This window comes from Sciurus vulgaris (assembly GCF_902686455.1).
Source record: "Sciurus vulgaris genome assembly, chromosome: 7".
NCBI classification, from domain to species: domain Eukaryota; kingdom Metazoa; phylum Chordata; class Mammalia; order Rodentia; family Sciuridae; genus Sciurus; species Sciurus vulgaris.
In genome coordinates, this window is record NC_136467.1 from 52,979,685 (window position 1) to 52,997,870 (window position 18,186).

At 41.4% G+C, this 18,186-nt stretch overlaps 1 protein-coding gene across 3 annotated transcripts in view; it reads left to right on the forward strand.

The window, feature by feature from the left end:
* FYN (FYN proto-oncogene, Src family tyrosine kinase) overlaps nt 1–18,186 on the forward strand; it is a 204,719-nt gene that overhangs the window by 12,395 nt on the left and 174,138 nt on the right. For all 3 annotated transcript variants that reach the window (XM_079149149.1, XM_079149147.1, XM_079149150.1), the window contains exon 2: nt 13,598–13,637. The gene's annotated coding sequence lies outside the window, so the exon portion shown is untranslated. The remainder of the gene's footprint in view (nt 1–13,597; nt 13,638–18,186) is intronic.

The following is an 18,186-nucleotide window of genomic DNA, read 5'->3' on the forward strand; positions in this document are numbered from 1 at the left end:
CAAACAAGCACTAAACTATAGGATAGGGTGTTCATAGATGGATAAAATATATTTTGGATTGAGACCTCATTAGAATTTTTGCAGGTTTTTAATGGTTCCCCTTAGCCCAGTGTGATGATTTTGCCTGGTAATTCTTGTCTCTTGAGAATGGAAAATCTGACCTTGTAGTGACATAGGGTAAAGAATTGGCTCAAATAATCAAGTGTATAGGATGTTCTCAAAGACTAAAAAAAAATATCAGCTGAATCAGCTGAAAGTGTTGGGATGAAGACCAGATAGCCCCTGTGTAAGATAAGGTAAAGAAGGACTAGGTGATAGATAAGAAAGAATCTGAGGTCTCAGGGATGTGATGAGTGAACATAGCAGGTTTGGAAGAGAAGAGACAAAGATGACAAGACCCCTGAATGAGGAAGCTCCACTGGGGAGTATCTGTAGGGATCAAGGACACCCGATGTAAAGAAATCAAGAATGGAAAGCCATCAGTCCCTTTTGCCCTTAGTTAAACATGCATAAATGATGTCTTCTGGAAGAAGGACATGTCAGCCTGTGGCTGATTTATGGTTTTTTAAATCCTCGATGAATGTTCTGGACCTCAGAGACCTTGCATCATGAGCAGCTGGTTTAGTGGGAATAATATTTTGAACTGGTATTCAATTTACTTTCCCTTCCTCCTAATTCTTATCACCCAGGGAGTCTCCCCCATTGAGGTTAAGGATTCCACGGGGAGATCAGAACAAGGCCAGGGACAAAGAAGGCATTGTTTAGCTTTTGACATTCAAAATAGGCCCTTCAAGCATATTTCAGAGACCAGAGTTAGCCCAGGCCTTCATTTAAGAGACAGGCTTTGTTAGAAGAAAAATGACTTCTGGATTCCAAGGAACCAGATCCCCGAAAGGGATGGCATGTCTTGCACACTAAGCTGTGCAGGAGGGAGGCTGCAGGATAGTTTCTCTTTGTCCAGGAAGGAGAGAAGCCCTTCCTGGATTAGGGGAGGAACTTGCAGAAATTCTAGAATTAAGAAATGGAAAGGGGAGGAGTCACTGAAATCCAATGCCCCAGTCCCTGGACTTCAGCTTGAGGGACCAGTGAGATGTTAGGAGCCCCAGGAGGCTGGAGGAAGTCCCAAAAGCATAGGGCACTTGTACCCCTCATCCTTGTCAGGAACTCTGGAAGGAAACCACTTTGCAATGCACCTTGCTGTGGGACATTTATAGGCATGGTGTTCCCTCTCAATTCCTCAAAGCCTGTATATGGCATAGGGGAAATCTCAGCAGTCCTGTTTGTCACCTTGGCGAATATGGAGCCAGGGATCAGAATGGAGAGGGCATGGAAGGAAGCATGCTGACCTCACCAGTGGAGACCAGCGGGGGTCATGGCCCCAGATATGCTGAACCCTGATGAGGAGGTGACCAGTTATATCAGTAGAGTTGGCCTACACCCAGAGACAGTGGGACAACACATCTCACACAGGCCATTGAGGGCTTGGAGGGCAGCAGTTGGGCCAGACCTTCAGGCCATCATTGCCTGGTCTGTAATTGTCCCTCTAAGGAGAAGGGAAAGGGAAAGGAACGGCCCTGAGGGGCATTTGGAAGTGAGTAATTTGACTACTTGCCAGAAGCAACTGAGGTTTTAATTCTGAAAACACTAAGTTATCTGGAAATAGCAATATTGTTTTTCTACTATAAGCAGTGTAAGGAAATCTCACGGAACCACGCAGGACATGGGAAATCACATAAGGTTGTTTATTAAGCAAACAGAGTATCTCCCTGCAGGGTAAGAGAGAAAATGAGAGGAAAAGAGAAAGGAAGGAGAAAGGGTGCGCATGCTAGAGAGAGTGTGAAAGCCAGGAGGATAGAGAAAGTGAGGAGGACCGACAGAAGGATGGGAAAAGATGGCAGGGAAGCTGTAGTAAACAGTTGAATTCCGCTGGGCTAACAGGGGACCAATAATGGAGAAGGATACTTGCAAGCTGACTGATGAACCAATAGCTAGCTAGGATGTTCACAGATTGACAGTGGTTGGGAGGCGGGCAAAATGGCTGCACCTGAAAGGGTGGGGGAGCAGCTTTATACATTACAAGCAGGAGCACAGTGATCATAATCAAGTTGAATTCAACCATTAAGAAATAAAGTCACATCTTTTACACGTAGTGGAGTAGGAAGTGTACATTTGGGCTGCATCTGGGCTATATTTCTGTTTGGGGGCAGATTTACTTATACTTTTCCTTTGAGTAGTTCATGGTATAGTTTACCTGCATAAAGCTTATTTTGGACAAGATGTGAGACATTCTGTCCTCTCAAAAGGCAAAGTCCCCACCGGATATTTCAAAGAGTATTGTAGAGATACTGGTGGGGATTCTGGCTGCCCATTGTTTGCCAGTGGCAGTTGTTTCTAGTACTCTGGAAGGAAGGACCTCGGTTGCCTGGAGGCCTCAGGTCACTGGAAAGCATTAGAGCTTCAGGCCTTTATCAGTGAACTTGCTGCCTTGCTAGAGGCCAGAGAAGAAATTTTACTGTGTGGAATTCTTCATTTCCTTATTTTAAAGGTAACATAGTGAAGTCTAGAAATCATGCCCCTAACTTCAAGGGGAAATGCTCTTTGTTTTTATTCAATTTCCATGTACTAAATAAAGCACCAGTTTATGAAAGGATTCATTTCCAAGTATAATTCATACATACTTACCAGAACACTCAAATGAGAGAGGGGAAAACTCTTTTTAATTACATTTCATCTCTCTCTGACATTCATACAAGGATGATGCTACATTTAAGAAGATGTCTTTCAAAACCTACTGTTCCTGGAAATACCTAGTAATTTTGGAAGGGAAATCTTTAGGCCTGCTTTCAAAGTATTCCTTGGCTGGGGGTGTGGTGGGGAGCTGCCTATTGAGACACTGTTGATATATTTTCCTACCAGAAGATTACCGTGATACTGAGCAAATCTCAAAACATAAATGCAGCTCGTGTTTTCCTTGTCTGTCAGTGGTAATCAAGAGAGGTGGAATTAATTTAAATCAGGAAGAGTTCCTAAATAGATAAAATAATAGAATTTTTAAAAATACTCATGTATTAACTGGCAGATTTTTCAAAAAATACTTCTGTTAAATACTTCTATTCAAAATCTATTTAAAATCAAAATTTCTAAAACTTAAAAACATGTTATATACATTAGAGGAAAAAAATGTTCTTAGTATCAGCTAAGCATTAGCAAAAACATAAGATAGTAATTATTTTTTGCTACATATTCATTCACTCAGTACAGTTTTTTAGCCTTATCTCTAGTACCCACATCACCAATAATGTTTTATGAAGAATAAACTGTTTTTAATTTTCTTATAAAGTTGTCTGTGATCCCTTCAGAGTTGTTTAAAGTTAGTATTTGAAGTTAATACCTTCAGTTGACTTTTATGTGTATACCACAGTATTTCTAATTGAGAAAGTAGCTCTGTCTGCAGGTACAAGGTCCCTGGTAAGCTCAGAACAGTTTTACTAAATGGGGGCTCTTCCCAGACAATTTTTTTTTTTTACATGGAAATGTGTAAATATTTTTGCCCATGTATTTTCACAGGTCTTTCCCCCTCATTGAGAATTCTTATCTTCAACCAATGTTTTTACAAGACAAAACTTAGGAAATAAGTTGCTCTATGATCCTTTTGAATGTTTTGTCAGGTTTAGATGATATAAAATCATGGGTTTTCTCAATTTCACACCATTCTGGTACAGATCATAAATGCATCCAATTAAAACTAGGAGCTCCATCAAAAAGTTGTCATGAGTCAAGATATTACAAAACATCATAGTATAATTTCAGAATTAAATCTCGGATAGTATTCAAGTTCTCATCATTTAATGTGTTCAGTTCCTCCTTCCTTTGCTTTCATTGGGATGAATTTCAACATCTTCTGCTCACAAGCCTTATTTTCAACAACTGCAAAGGCTTCAAAAGCTAGACTATTTTGGTGCTTCATTCACTGCTTTGATCAAAGATTTTCAACTGGTTTGGAACAGAATGCCCCCAAACTTCAGAAGACTTGCCTATCATAGTGTTAGGGCACGCCCAGGTCGATTTAGAGAGTGGTTTTTCAAACACTTCTTACAACCCCGGTGAGGATGACAGGTGGCAAAAGGGAGGCATGTCCTGCTGTGCTGAAGTGATTTTTGCATTCAACATTGACTGTCTCAAAAATTTTGTAGTTCAGTTTTTCTAACTGGGCATATATAATACAGATTGTCAATTTCTATGTCTACAATTTTTATTTTGTGTTTGAGAGTATATAGCCACTTGTTTGAAAGTAGTTATGAATTATGCATGTGTCACCCCAAATTCTGTCACTTTCTGCTCCATAAGTTTCTTGAGAAATAAAAACATTATTTTTAGCATCACAAAATTTATATCTGTATCATCACTGCAAAAACAAGTCATTTCATCTCCTGTGTTGACCTTTGTACAATTTACAGCAGCGTTTACAATAACAGGAGATGTTTCACCTGTGACGGAATAAACTTCTCCAAACTTTCTTTTGATCCCAAGAAATAGATGGAGAAAAACCCTATTGTTTGAATTAAATGATTTTGTTTAAAGCACCTGATAATTCTAACATAAAACTGGAATCATCGAGCTGTTGATAAAATTTTTTCTTCTACTAATGAAGCTGATACACTAAAGATATCACTTCACTTTATACACACACACACACACACACACACACAAACACACACACACACAACACACATTTACATATAAACCCTGTCAAAAATAATTAAATCAATTTATGTGATACTGAGTATTGAACTTAGGGGTGCTTTCTTTTAACTGAGCTAAATCCCCAGCCCTGTTTTTTTTTTTTTTTTTTTTTTTTTTTTTTTTTTTTTTGAAAATTTTTAGACAGGGTCTCACTAAATTGGGGAGGCTGGGCCTCAAACTTACAATCCTCCTGCTTCAGCCTTCTGAGTCACTGGTATTACAAGCATGCACCACCATTGCACCTGATGGAAGAGTAGAATCAATTAAGAACAAGTCATTTGGTCTAAGAGTAATATCCCTCCAAGTGCTAATATAGTGAACCTTCTGCAGCTTCATGTGTCAAGTCATTATCAGCACAGTCTTAATATAATAACTATTCACATTTGCCAGTGCCTCTTTAACAGATTTGTGACTTGTGGTTTATGTCATCAGGGACACCCCTGTGGCTCCCATAGTGGATAGTAAATATCAACAAGAATTTTATGCTAATTAACATCCATCATCAACTTTCTTGAAAAACAAAATTGGGTTCTGTGGTGTGACTTGCCTAGCAGCACCAAAAAACCAAAAGGGATATTGCAAAAATAAAATAATATAACCATTCAATAAATAACAAAGGCACTATATGGAGGGCATTCAGGCAATTCCTTAAAAGATCTTCAGCAGGTCTGTTTCCTGCAAATATTCCATGTGCACCTTTCATGTGTAGCATACTGTGTTTTCCTTTCACACATCTGACTTGGTGTTCTGTACCTCTCAGGCTCATCATGGGTCACAGCACAGTGACAACTAATACATGGGAGGGGCGGCAGCATGAAATATTTCTCTCATTAAGCAAACTAGTGTCATTAGCTCTCCTAGATTGCTCATGTTCAAGTGCTCCTGGTTTTTTATTGGTGAGCAGCCTGTGTGTTGCCATTGAAAGAGAGGTGTCATGCCAAGATTGGAAAAGGACGGAAAAAAAGATGGACTGTCATCGATCATCTTTCATATTTAATCACATGCTAAGGTGAATTCCCTTTGCTATAGAGTTGTCTCACTGGTGTGCAAGACCATAGCAGAAGTTGAGCTGCAAAGAGATTACAAAACTCAGTCCTGGTGTGTGTTCATGCAACTAATAGTAACACTTGGTTTACAAAGTGAAACATCTTGGACAAATGCTTACTCTGACAGACTGCTGGGGCAGCAGGGGGGGATGAGCACTGTCACAGACAAGGGAAGGTGTACACTCATCCTAGTTAGACGTCACTGCTCCATCTGCTGTATGTCATCTGGACTGTACTGGTCCTGTAACCTTACTGCCCTGTCCTTCTCTGCTCTTGACCCATCCAATTCTACTTCCCACAATTGCCAAGTGAACTTTTAAAAATGTATCTAGATTACATCACTTCCCTTGGTATCTTCCTATTGCTCTTGAAATCAAGTCTGGTTCTCCACCATGACTCAGGAAGCCCTTTATGCCCTTGCCTTTGGCCATCTGTCCCATTCTGAATATCAAGCTTCCAGAGACAGTTACCTGGCTATTTTCTGTCACTCTGGCTCAGGATAGTTGCTCAGTATGGTTCCTTGATGAAATGAATGTGACTTACTTAGAGTTGAAAAGAGGGAGTATCTTGCTAATTTCCAGGACTAAGGAAATTTGGGCCCTAAATATCATGTCTATCTCTGATCACAAAGTTAGAGAGCACAATGTATTCCAGGACCAGATCTTCTCCATTAGCAGAGGTCTCGTGATGCACACAAACATTCTGATTCCAGTCTCCCAGCCCCTCCTCACCACATGGAAGGAAGCGTGAATTATAGGGAGTCTATTGTTTTCATCAGCATTAGATCAGAGACTTTGGTTTAAGCACACGTGGCCTACATAACTTGGTAAGGTGTTCCTCTGGATGATTGGGGGAAACTGAAACGCAAAAGCGCTCAGGGACATAGGGCAGTGGTGGTAAAGGATTACTTTGAAGTCACGATTTTGAGACCCTGTGTTCTGGCACAACGGCTTTCTGTTGCTTCTCTTTTCAAAACATGCTACTGCTCAGTTTTATCATGAATGCCTTTCCAAGGACAGTAAATGGTTTTACACACTATGACATCGTTTCCATGGCAACTAATGTATTTCGGCAAAGAGAGACTGTGAGAGAAGTAGGCTAAAAAGGACAAATACAGAAATGGCACAGTGTAAAATGTGGGGCAGTGTGTGTTATAGTAAAGATTTCTCATTTTTTCTTCTCCCACCCCTTTCCTTTTTCTGACTTCTTGTTTAGAAAAACCTGAATAACTGGATCCTGGCTTCTTAACTCCAATAAAATTTTTACTGCACCAGCACTGTTTAGTATTTTGCTGACACAATTTTTTTTGGGTGGCACTTGGGGTTTTTGTCTATTTGCTTTAATGTGATAATCATGCAGTGAATGCACGTATAATTTCATCTCTCTTAAAGATATGCTCTCTTTACCCCTGCTCTCCTCTGGCTAGTACCCCACTTCTCTACTGCTCTTTACCGCGGTGCTTTTTGATAGGATCATTACTTTACCTATCTCCATACAGTATTTGACAGCAATTGAAGCCATTCTAGGCAGACTTTCACTCCTCTCTTTGATCCAGGATCACCATTTGTCACTCCTCGTTGTCTAAGTCTACTACAGTTTACCTCTTTTTAAAATTTTTTTAAAAGAGGTTAACGTGCACGAGTATACTTTTAAATATTTCTGCAAAGCACCAAGTCCTATACATGTCAACCCTGGTTTTAAAAAAAAGGGGGGGGGGACTCCTTACCCCTCTGTGAATTGAAATTTATTTACCTTATCTTGCTATATGACAATAAAAACTTTTATGTTCCTAAATAACCCCCTAAGGGTTGAGCAATCAGTTTCTTGTTTAACAGAAAGAGAAACCAAGGCATTATGACTTACAAGGCATATTTAAAAAATGTAAACTAACAGCTTTTAAGAGGGCACTTTTATATAAAAACCGGGGTTTCCAGCTTCTCTTGAAAAAAAATGGCAGGTTTGGCAAAATTCAGTGTGCCTTCTGTAGTGACAGCAGTCTGCCCAGGCAGTGCGTGACTGTCCTCTTGGAAGGGGGCTGGGCTCTTCAGCTGTCCTGCCCCAGCTTACCTGCTTTGCTTTCACTCATGTTATCTCCCTGACCCCTGTGGGTTTTTTGATCTGTGGCCCTTGCTGCACCCTTTCCCACTCAGTCACCAAACTCCTAAGTCACAAAGCTGGAGAGAGAACTTGGTTTCCCAGCCAACTGCTTCCTCCCTGGCTGTGGATCAGAATTCTCTTTTTAGAGAATACTTCAGAGGTCAGTGGTGAGGGGCATCATTAGGTGGTAGAGTCTTCATTTCATCCCTTCCTAATTAAAATAAGCCCTGCAGTGAAGGGCGCTGGTTGTCTCTGTCAGAAGCTGTGTGCGCTTTGCACTGTGGCATGCTAGACAGAGGTGCAGGCAATAAATCTTACATTTATGTGTGCAGAGAAACACTGGCTAAAAAGGAAAAGCTCTGGCATAACATAGGTTTCATGTCTCATAAGTTTTCAGTGAATATATACTACCTTTTAAGGAGGCAAAGTGAATATTTATGTCATTAAGAAAGAGAGCACAGAGCTGGGGATATAGCTCAGTTGGTAGAGTGCTTGCCTTGCAAGCACAAGGCCCTGGGTTCAATCCCCAGCACCGGGGAAAAAAAAAGAGCACATAGAGCAATGACTGAGCCCTGTGCCACCCTCCCTGTGTGGGAGACACAAGGACATCCCCCACCACCTTTGCTGTCCTTTACCAGACTCCACTCTCCCCTGGATGACAGTGTGCTAAGGATGCCCCTGGGGTGGCATTGTTTTACACAGGCCTTTGTCATGCCCTGCATTCACCACTGTTTTGAACACACACTTACTGCTTCACCTGGGCTAGGGGTGGGTGAGACAGGAGAAGATAGTTGCCCCCATCTCTGACTTTGTGGACTCAGGAGAATGAGTTAGTCTGAGGCCAGGATGAATGGGGAGAGGAAAATGCCTTTTTCCTGGGGAAACAGGGCAACAAGAAATGTCCCACAACAAAGAGCCTTGTCTGAGCTGGGCTCTGTCTCTGGGGCCTGACCCAGCTGCGGGGCACACAGGCGATCGTGGTGACCTTGAACGTGGATGGTCCCACACACTGCATGCCTGTCTGCAGCTGCACTGGCCTCGGGGAGCCCACTGTGAAAGTGGGCCTGTTCCTGGGCTTTCAGGCAGAGAGCCAGGGGCCTCCCCTTCACCAGAGAGCATTGAGGAGCTTCTGTGTATGCTCTGTATGTGTCTTAGCTTTCTTTGGAATTATAGCAGCGTCTGGCCCTGCCTGGTCTTTTTTGTGCTTTGGATCCTAAGTTAAGAATAACTGAAGGAACACTTACTTGTCCCTGTTGACAGGCTTGATATGAAAGTTGCTATCAAATGGCTATTTTATCCTCATTCACCACGTACAGTTCTGAGGTTCAATTTCACTTTAGTTGCAATTGAATAGAGCTATGATCCCTGGGACAAAAAGAAACCATTCAGATGTAACTATGTGAAGACAAAGATGTGTCCAGTAACATGCAGATGTTTTTTGGCAGGTCAATGAATACTTTAAATCTTTTGTAAGTAATAAAAGAGGTTGAGTTTAGAATAGAGAATATACTACAGCAAGAGGAAGGCATAGCTCATTTTCTTTTCATCTCCCATTTTTAAACAATCAAGCAAAAACCTGAACAGTGATTTAAATCTGGAATTCATGTATGATCTGTGATTATGACCATGTTGTATTGAATATCAATGTCTCAATCACATTTTTTAAATAACAAGAATTGCTGGTTAATATTAAAAATAATAACAAAATTTCCAGATTTGATCTGTCATTTAATTTTATTTTATTTTATTTTTATTTTTTTGCTGTGCTGGGGATTGAACCAAGGGCCTTATGCTTGTGAGGCAGGCACTCTACCAACTGAGCTATCTCCCCAGCCCGCTATAATTTAATTTGAAGCTAAACATCCAGGATTGAACTTGAGGAAGAAGGTCATCTTCTGGTTAAGGGCCGTGTTGTGTGTGGGATGTGGTCACACTCTGCATTTATACGCTTCCTCGTAATACAGGAAGGAGTGGGCTCCGTTTGACTTAGTGTAGACTCATTAGCTATCTGTCACTGCCCCTTGTCAACCCTTCACTCACCCATCAGCAGAGAAAGCACCAGCCCCTGCATGTTGTAGGCACAGCACTCAGGGCCATCCTGGTCACTGGGAAGCTAGCAGTCTAACAGGGAGGTGGTGAAACAGGCCCCGCATAAAGTACAGGAAGAACATAGCAGAGAGGAAAGCTAATTCTGTAGACAAGTGTGGGCAAAGAAAACAGTGAAAAGATGATTGTGAACTGGGACTGAAGGCTGATGAGGAGAAAATTATACTTACCCAGCAGGGTTGGCGAGATCGGAATGACAGCACTTAGGCATATGCTGGAGGCTGCATCTCTTTTCCTGCCCCTCGGTGAGATAGAGACAGATTGAAAATATAGAGATTGAAAATATAGCGGTACCATACAAAAGTTTGCTCCTACCTCTGACAACTTCTCAGCTGGCATATACCTTTGCCACAATCTGACCTGTGCTTAGCCACTTCTCTGTCCTGTAGCACTACCAAGCCAGTTGCCATTCACTGGACATGTGGCCATTGCTCCTTTGACCATCTGGTTGTCCCTCTGCCTGTACTGTCCTGTTATTGGGTTCGTGGGCCCGTGTACTGTGGGCACTTAGGAGAGCAGGGAAACTGGAGGAATGACTATATCAAATGAGAATTCAAAGTTGTGACTTCCCAGTTTTTATTTTTAGAGCACTTGTATCTTCCCCCAAAATGGGGGGAGGGGGGGGTCTGATCTAAATAGTTGGAACTAATTCATTTTTGTCCTTTGGCTTCAATTCCTGCAGTTGACCAAACATTTGCAGCACTTATGATCAGCCTTTCCACTGGGGTATCTGGGTCATGTTAGTTGTTTGTCAAAGAAAACATTAGCAGGAAGAATAAAAGCATGAAAAATGTTCTAATGTCCCAAAACCCAGAGTTGAACATGAAGGCAACTCTTTGTAATGTCTGTATAACCGCACGTGCAAGACTGTCTGCAGACACGTGCACACAGTGAGTTGGAGGGGCCTCCAGATGTGAAAACTAAAACTTGGATTGTCCAAGAATCAGATTTAGAATATAGATAAATCAGGAAAATGGGTCAATTTTTTGAAGAAATTATTTTTTTAAATGCAATTCATTTAAATAAAAACTGTTTCACTTAAACATTTGATAGCCAGAACTTACTTATTCTCAATTTTTCAGAACATAACTTTTATTTAAGAAAGGTAAGTGGTTTTCTTTTTGTTGTTGCTGTTGGTTTGGTTCTAGGGATTGAACCCAGGGCTGCTTACCCACAGAGCAACATCCACAGCCCTTTTTTTTATATTTTATTTAGAGACAAGGTCTCAAGGCTGGAGAGAGAGCTCAGTTGGTAGAGTGCTTGCCTCACAAGCAGGAGGCCCTGGGTTCAATCCCCAGCACCAAAAAAAAAAAAAAAAAAAAACAAAGACAATGCATACATTGTCTTTGTTGGTTAACTCCAACTGTTTAGTATGTCTCACCAAGTTGCTCAGGGTTTTGCTAAGGTGCTGAAGCTGTCTTTGAACTCATGATTTTCCTGCTTCAGCCTCCTGAGCTGCTGGTGTGCACAACCACGCCCAGCACACCCAGCACTATGCGTGGTTTTCAAGGCCACTGCCACTCTTCATTCCAAATGGTGTTACCATGTAAATTTTACTTTTAGGAAATTCATTTTATCCATTCTTATCCTCTTTCAAACAATGGGACTGGTGCCTGAAAATATCTCAAGCAGTCTTGCTTGGAAGTTGTTTGTGTTAAGGCTGTGGCGTCCCTCTTCAGGTTTGTGGCTACGGAATGATGCATACATTGTCTTTGTTGGTTAACTCCATCTGTTTAGTATGCCTGAAAAAGAAATTGGATGATGCTGTATACACAAATGGAGAATAAGACTGTGCAGTGGTGAGCCAGCAGCTCCAAATGGCCTTCCAGTTTTCCTACTGATATCAGTAGCTGAAGTACTATGGAGCAAAGGCTCATTCCTTCAGAGCCCATTGAGAATTGGGCACCCTGACTTGTTGCAATACTGCCATATGCCTGAGATATGCAATATGCAAGTTTCTTTTCTACCCTGGAAAAGGGTAAAGATTCTTCAAGGGTTTTTTTCTGTAGCAGATGAAGGAATCTTCCACTTTGCAAATAGAATACTTTTTGTCATGACCTATAAATCAGAACAGCTCTTCTAACCTATATTAGAATGTTTGAGAATGGGAGTCAAACTTCCACAGTAAGTATGTTCCCTTTGGTGAAAAGTTCTCAGTGCTGAATTGCCCTTCTCTGGTTATAGGGAGGCAAATTAAAATTTCTGAACAAAGAGAACTTCGGTGTTTTAAAACACAACAGTGTCTAGCACTCTGGTGGGTTAGCCAGAAGAAAGGTCATATGTTGTGGTGTCTCCTTGGTTAGGGCAAGACAGCATGTCTCAGAAGCCAGAAGAGGTGGGTTGCTAAGGTACGGCTTTAGTGGCATGCTTATTAGCACATTCTCTCCCTCCAGCCTCCATAGTGGTCTCTTGCTTGTCTGTAACAAGTTCACAATTTGAATACCCATCTTAGAAAACAATACATGAGTCTCTAATTCTCTTCCCCATGGTCATTTTTATTCCCTTCATTCTGAGTCATCTTTGATTAAACTAAACAAAGATATTACTGTTAATTATATGTCTTTTCAAACAGTGTAAAAATTCTCATGTATGTGTCAGGGGTTGCTTTTGATGAGGATAGTAATTTATAATGGGGGTGTTTTAAACCATGGACCAGGAAGAAAAATGCTGAGAATCATACTGAAAAGTACTTAAGCATCTCTACTAAGTCAGGAGAAATTGTTTCTGCCTTTTTAAAATCTCAGGTTCTCCAACTCAAACTTCACACTTTGCCTTCATATAATTGTTGTCAACATAACTCCATACAACCATTTGTATTATTCCCATTAGATATTTTATTAAAATTGAAGTTTTATTGAAACAGCTAAAATTTCAAATGATAAATTGATGTACCATAATATTGGCAGGTTGTAGGCAAAGTGCATAAACAAACTGGAAATCTGCCATCCTGCCCCTGGCACTTTAAAGATGATGTGAAGTGGGCATGGGTATCCTCAGAATCTGCTCAGCCTTGCCAGGGGGCTGGCATAAAGTTCTAAGAAATCCTGGGCTGGAGTTCCGTGGACAAGCTGGTACTGGTTGGTGGGTTGACAAACCTCCAGCAGAAGGGAACCCCACCTGTGGGAAACAGGCCATCTCAAGAAGGCCGGTGTGACAATAAGGTCTACCTACAGCAAGACAGGAAGTGGGGCATATATGGGCCCTTTCAGAGAGATTTAAGTCAAGAGGTAAGTTGAGTAAGACCTTAAAAGACTTGTTTTTAATGTGCCCACCATGGACAACTTATGGAGACCCTGAAGAAGGCACATAGGCACACTTGTGTACACACTCAGGGATTCCTTCCTTGTTTTCCCTGCCTCCAGAGAGTTGAACTCTCATCCTGGCTTCCTTTGGTGGTGTGGGGCCAGCAGGTCTTTGCAGTTTCAGGCAGGTGTTTGTGGCAACTGTGACTTAGCAACAATTGTGTGAATGAGAAAAAATTCATGGGCAATTTGGTAGTCTGCAACAAATGGAAATTCTGTGGTGGTGCTTTGTGGGTGGTTTACAGGAGCAGAGTGCTTGATTTTCTTCTGATGTCTCACTATTCGTTTTTTCTCCTTCTACAGTTTTTTGAAGAAGCAGGATGCTGCTCTAGACGTGGAAAAAGTAAGTTGACACATTTTGCACCAAAGGCATGTGCCTTGTGAGTTAAGAAGCGTCTCCTGTGGCAACTTAGGTCAAAGTTCACTTTCATCTTGGGGTTGCAGTGAAGTGCCTAAGTTTCTAAGAGAGAAGTTGAGTTGGGGATGGAACTGGTACATGAAATAGAAAGAAAATCTTTGTTCACTTCAATTCTGGTAATTTTGAAAACATATTTATCTATAAATTAGGTCTCTCCACACCCAAAATAGAATGGAACAGCTGTGTTCCATGGCTGTTGACTTGGGGCTGATGAGGGATAGGGAGTACTTTGTCTTCAGACTGGTTAAGGGACTTCCCTTTAGTCCAGTCATGGTTATATTTTCTTTCAATCTCAGATGGCTACTGCTTACCTCTGCCTTAGTGGTACCTTTAAATTGTGGTCACCGTGTAACAGGTCATTTTTTGCTTAACATTTTTGGTGCCTACTGAGTGTTAGACACCGTACTGGACTCTGTTGAGGCAAAAATGAATGTGACAGACAATTACTTTGTAATCATGATACCATCCAATAGAGCTATGCAGATGGGGCTCAGGAAGCTCAGGCTGAGGGCTGGGCTATCCAGAAAGCTCCTTGATGGAGGACTTGAGTGAATGAGCCATGTACTCATCTCTGCTTGCACTTCTTTCATCTCCTAGGCTCCTCAGATTCCTCAGAAAGGCTGACTCGACAGAGGTCTCAGTGGCTACCCAGGGAGTCCTTTCTACCCAGCCACATTGCTTGGGGTGTCATTTTTAGCTTTCTGAGTTACATTCCTCTTTTCCCTGGCCCCTCATGGGCTGACACTTTATCATGGGGTTATTTCTCATTTTGAATTTGAACACAAGAGAGGTTCTTCTCCCTGAACTAGAGCCATTCTGAATGCAGCCAATATAGCTTTAAGTTGAGGAGCATATTGTTTTGTAATAATTATGAGCAGCCCCTGACCTTTGACTGCCTGCAGGCTTCTAGTGTCTACAGAATGGCCTACCCTCTACTTTGAGTCATGGGTTTTTCAGCTCAAACAAACCAGGGGAACTTAGGGAAATAGACAGACTCTTGTCCTGATAAGACAGAGAGAGCCTTTTCAGAATCTCTGTGCAATTAGATTTTGCCCATGAAGGTCAGAGGTTGCAAAGGCTCTGCCCCATGGGAGATCAGCACTGTGACCTTCCTGGGATAGCCCAAGCCCACAGCAGGCTGGGGCATCCAGGTGCCAGGCACCACCTCAGGGCCGTATAGCAGAGAGCAGCTGGGACACCTGGCAGTGACAGTCCAGGAAACAGCTGGTGTTACCCAGGCTGCACAGCTTACCCTGCCTTGTCCAGCTCAGCCAGAATGAATCCTACACCCACAGGAAGGTTAATCTGGGTCCCCAGTACCAGGCCAAAGCCAGGAAAACAGTAGGGCTCAGTAAATGGGATGGGGGCCTGATTGGAAGAAGTTAAACCCTTGCTTCACTTGTGCTGTGAACTTGCTGTAAGACCTTAGGCAAATCATTTCTCCTCTCTGATCCTCATTTTTCTCATCAGGAAAGTGGTCCCTTTTTTCAGGTCCAAGTAAAATTATTCATTTTTTTAACTTGGAAACACAAACCACCACATTTTTTTTTTTTTTTTTTTTTTTTTTTTTTTTTTTTTGGTTTACTGGCTTGGGTCTTGTACCAAATGGAAAAAGGGCCAGTGGCCACCAATTTAAAGAGAATTTGATAAGGCCGGCTATGGAGCAGGAGCTCTGGGAAGGTAGAGTTTCACCAGCTCTACCTCCTGCTGCAACACTGGTAGCAACGAGTGTCCAGCAAAGGAGGGACAGGTGTGACTGACCCTGTCCCGTGGGTATTTGTAAGTACTGGGGGAGTTCAAAATAAGGGAAGCTAAGGAAGGGGTGAAATGTTTCTTGGGAAGAAAAGTGAACTTTGAGCTGCCTGTAAAGGCCTCTGCCTGCTTCCTCTCAGTCAAGCAGTTAGTGACCTGAAAAACACTTGACCATCTTAGGGGCATTCTCTGTTTGAAAAGCTCTGATCCAGAATCTTTATCTAATGTGAATAGAAGGCTATTGAGCATTATGTACCAACTCTTTTTCACAATGTATACCTGCCATAATTTGAATCTCATATAGGAGTGCTTCTGTTGTACGATACCTGTTGGCCAGCCCAAGTGAGAAAAAGCACTGACATCATTGTGTTTTTTAAATGGATTCTTGCATTTCCTGTTATGGTTGAACATTTTTGTAATGACAGAACTTATGCAAAGGGGCTGTATTTGACATGTCAAAGCTCAAACATAAATCAGCACAGTTCTAAATTACTCAGTATCTATTGTTTATTGAAGTAGTGCTTTGTATGTGTTACACTTACCTATTATAACAATCATTGAGGAAACCTTGTCCCTTGCCATGAGTTGCTGGAGGTATTGCAGTTGTAGCTAGGATTCTAATCAGATGTTTTCCCCATACTCCACCTTCCCTTGGAATTGACAGAATGTTTGAAACAATGTATTTGTGCACCCTCTTCTAAAAAGTTTTACCACTAAGTAATGACAAAGCAGTGTCACTTTCTAGACATATCTTCCTTGACGTTTCCCCCTTAGCCTGAATGTGGTTGCCCTATTACTATGTAGTTCTTAAAGTTGACATTGGGGTTGTATGGTTGTATAGTTATTTGTACAATATCTGTCTCATAGCTCTGTTCCCTGTTGAACTTAAGCTTTGTCAGCTCAGAATCCTTATCTGTGCTAATCCTAGCAGACCCTCTAAAATGTTGACCACAGACATGAATGAATGACACGTGACTAAATTAGGGGTGATGAGAGCCACTGAATCCACTTTGGTATGTGGCAAAGTAAAAAATCTCATTTTACACCTTGGAAACCCTGATTTCTTTTCTCCATCTAGGGATTTTATCTGTGAAAACTGTGCTTGTTAATAGCATTATATGGAGATAAGATAATCACTCCTTAACTTTCTCTCCAAAAGTACAAAATTTCAAGCAAATGAAGAGATAATTCTTAAAAATGAAGAAATATGGGCCAATAAAGAGTTCAGAGATAAAAGAGGGAGAAATCTTAAGGGCACAAAGGAAATATTAAATCTTTTTTTTTTTTTTTTGTACTGAATCTTCTAGAATTCTTAAGGGATACAGTCTGAATATGGTCCCCATAAATCACTGCTTGAATGTACAAAGTATATCTTCTAAAAGCAAAATCCATATTCTTTTGAATTATGAAGAATATGTAATTGAGTTATGTCAGAAGAACAAAAATGTACTTTTTTGTATAAAAAGCTGATTAAATTGAGTCATCCTATTTAGTAATTTAAATTATGATTTAAATGGATTTGATTAAAAAGACATCTACTTTGGTCATTACTACTCTCAAAGGACTGAAGAGAGAGGTTTGATTTTCATGTGTCCAGGATGGCCTTTGTTTAGTGTGATTAAAAGTGCTTGCCATGAGAGTCCCTTGTCATTTCTGCAGTTTCAGTGTGACCAAGAATTCTTGTATTGCCATTCCAACTGTTCACAGGGTTTTAGACAGCTGCATTCAGGCCACAAATATGGCCACAAATACTGCTGCCTAGTTGATAGACACAGAGGTCTTCCAAAACAAAACCTGTCATTTAGAAAGAAAAATAAACAGAAAAATTACCTTCTGTTTTAGAAATGTTTCATTTTCCTCTGAGTGAATCCTTCAAAATGTATTTGTCTGTACACATGAAATGTACATTGCAGGTTGCTCCATTTTCCAGTTGTGGTTTGGTTTTAATCTGAAGTCCTAAGAGAAGTGATAAAAAGTAACCTAGAATCTTAATAGTGGGGCTAATAGTCTTATGGGGGGGGGGAGGATACGTAGTTCTAAAGAGTTGAAGGTTTGAAATTTGAGCCTGAGTGTGGAATTAAGCTTTAAAGTCACACATATATGATTCCTACACAGTTGGGCAAGAGGTTGAAAAATTAATTCTACGTATAAGTTTTTCCTTTTGTAGGGGAAATGGGATTCCCTGGGGGTCTGGAGGTCGGTGCATTTATATGGATTTATCCAAAAGCTTCAGAATGCTGCTTGTAGTTGGCATGAGGATGTGTCTCCAGTGTGAATGGGGGAGGAGGGTGGTTTGGGGGTGCACCACCTGCCTGTGTATTCTGATTGCTTTAGGGAGGTGTGAGAGAGAGAAAGGGAAGTTGAGGAAGGAAGAACAGCTGACTGCCACCTGTGTTATCATTCTCCTTCTGATGGGGAGTAAGGGACACTGGGTACTTGTGGTACCTTCTGATGACTAGGAACTGGAGAGGGCAGCTCCTGAGAGCAGGTGAGAGTTGTCTTATAGATTCCCTGATGCATGTGCCTAGGGACTGTAGGAGGTCAGGTTCACATTTGTTTTCCATGCCCCTATCCCAACCTCACACCCAGACTGAATGGCAGGATGATGACTGAGCAATGGAAGGACCCAGCCTCAGTATATAACTGAGTAAGGGCCACATTTTATACAGTCCACATTCCCAGCCACTGGGTTCAGGAAAAGGGAATGGCTTTGGGTTGGGAA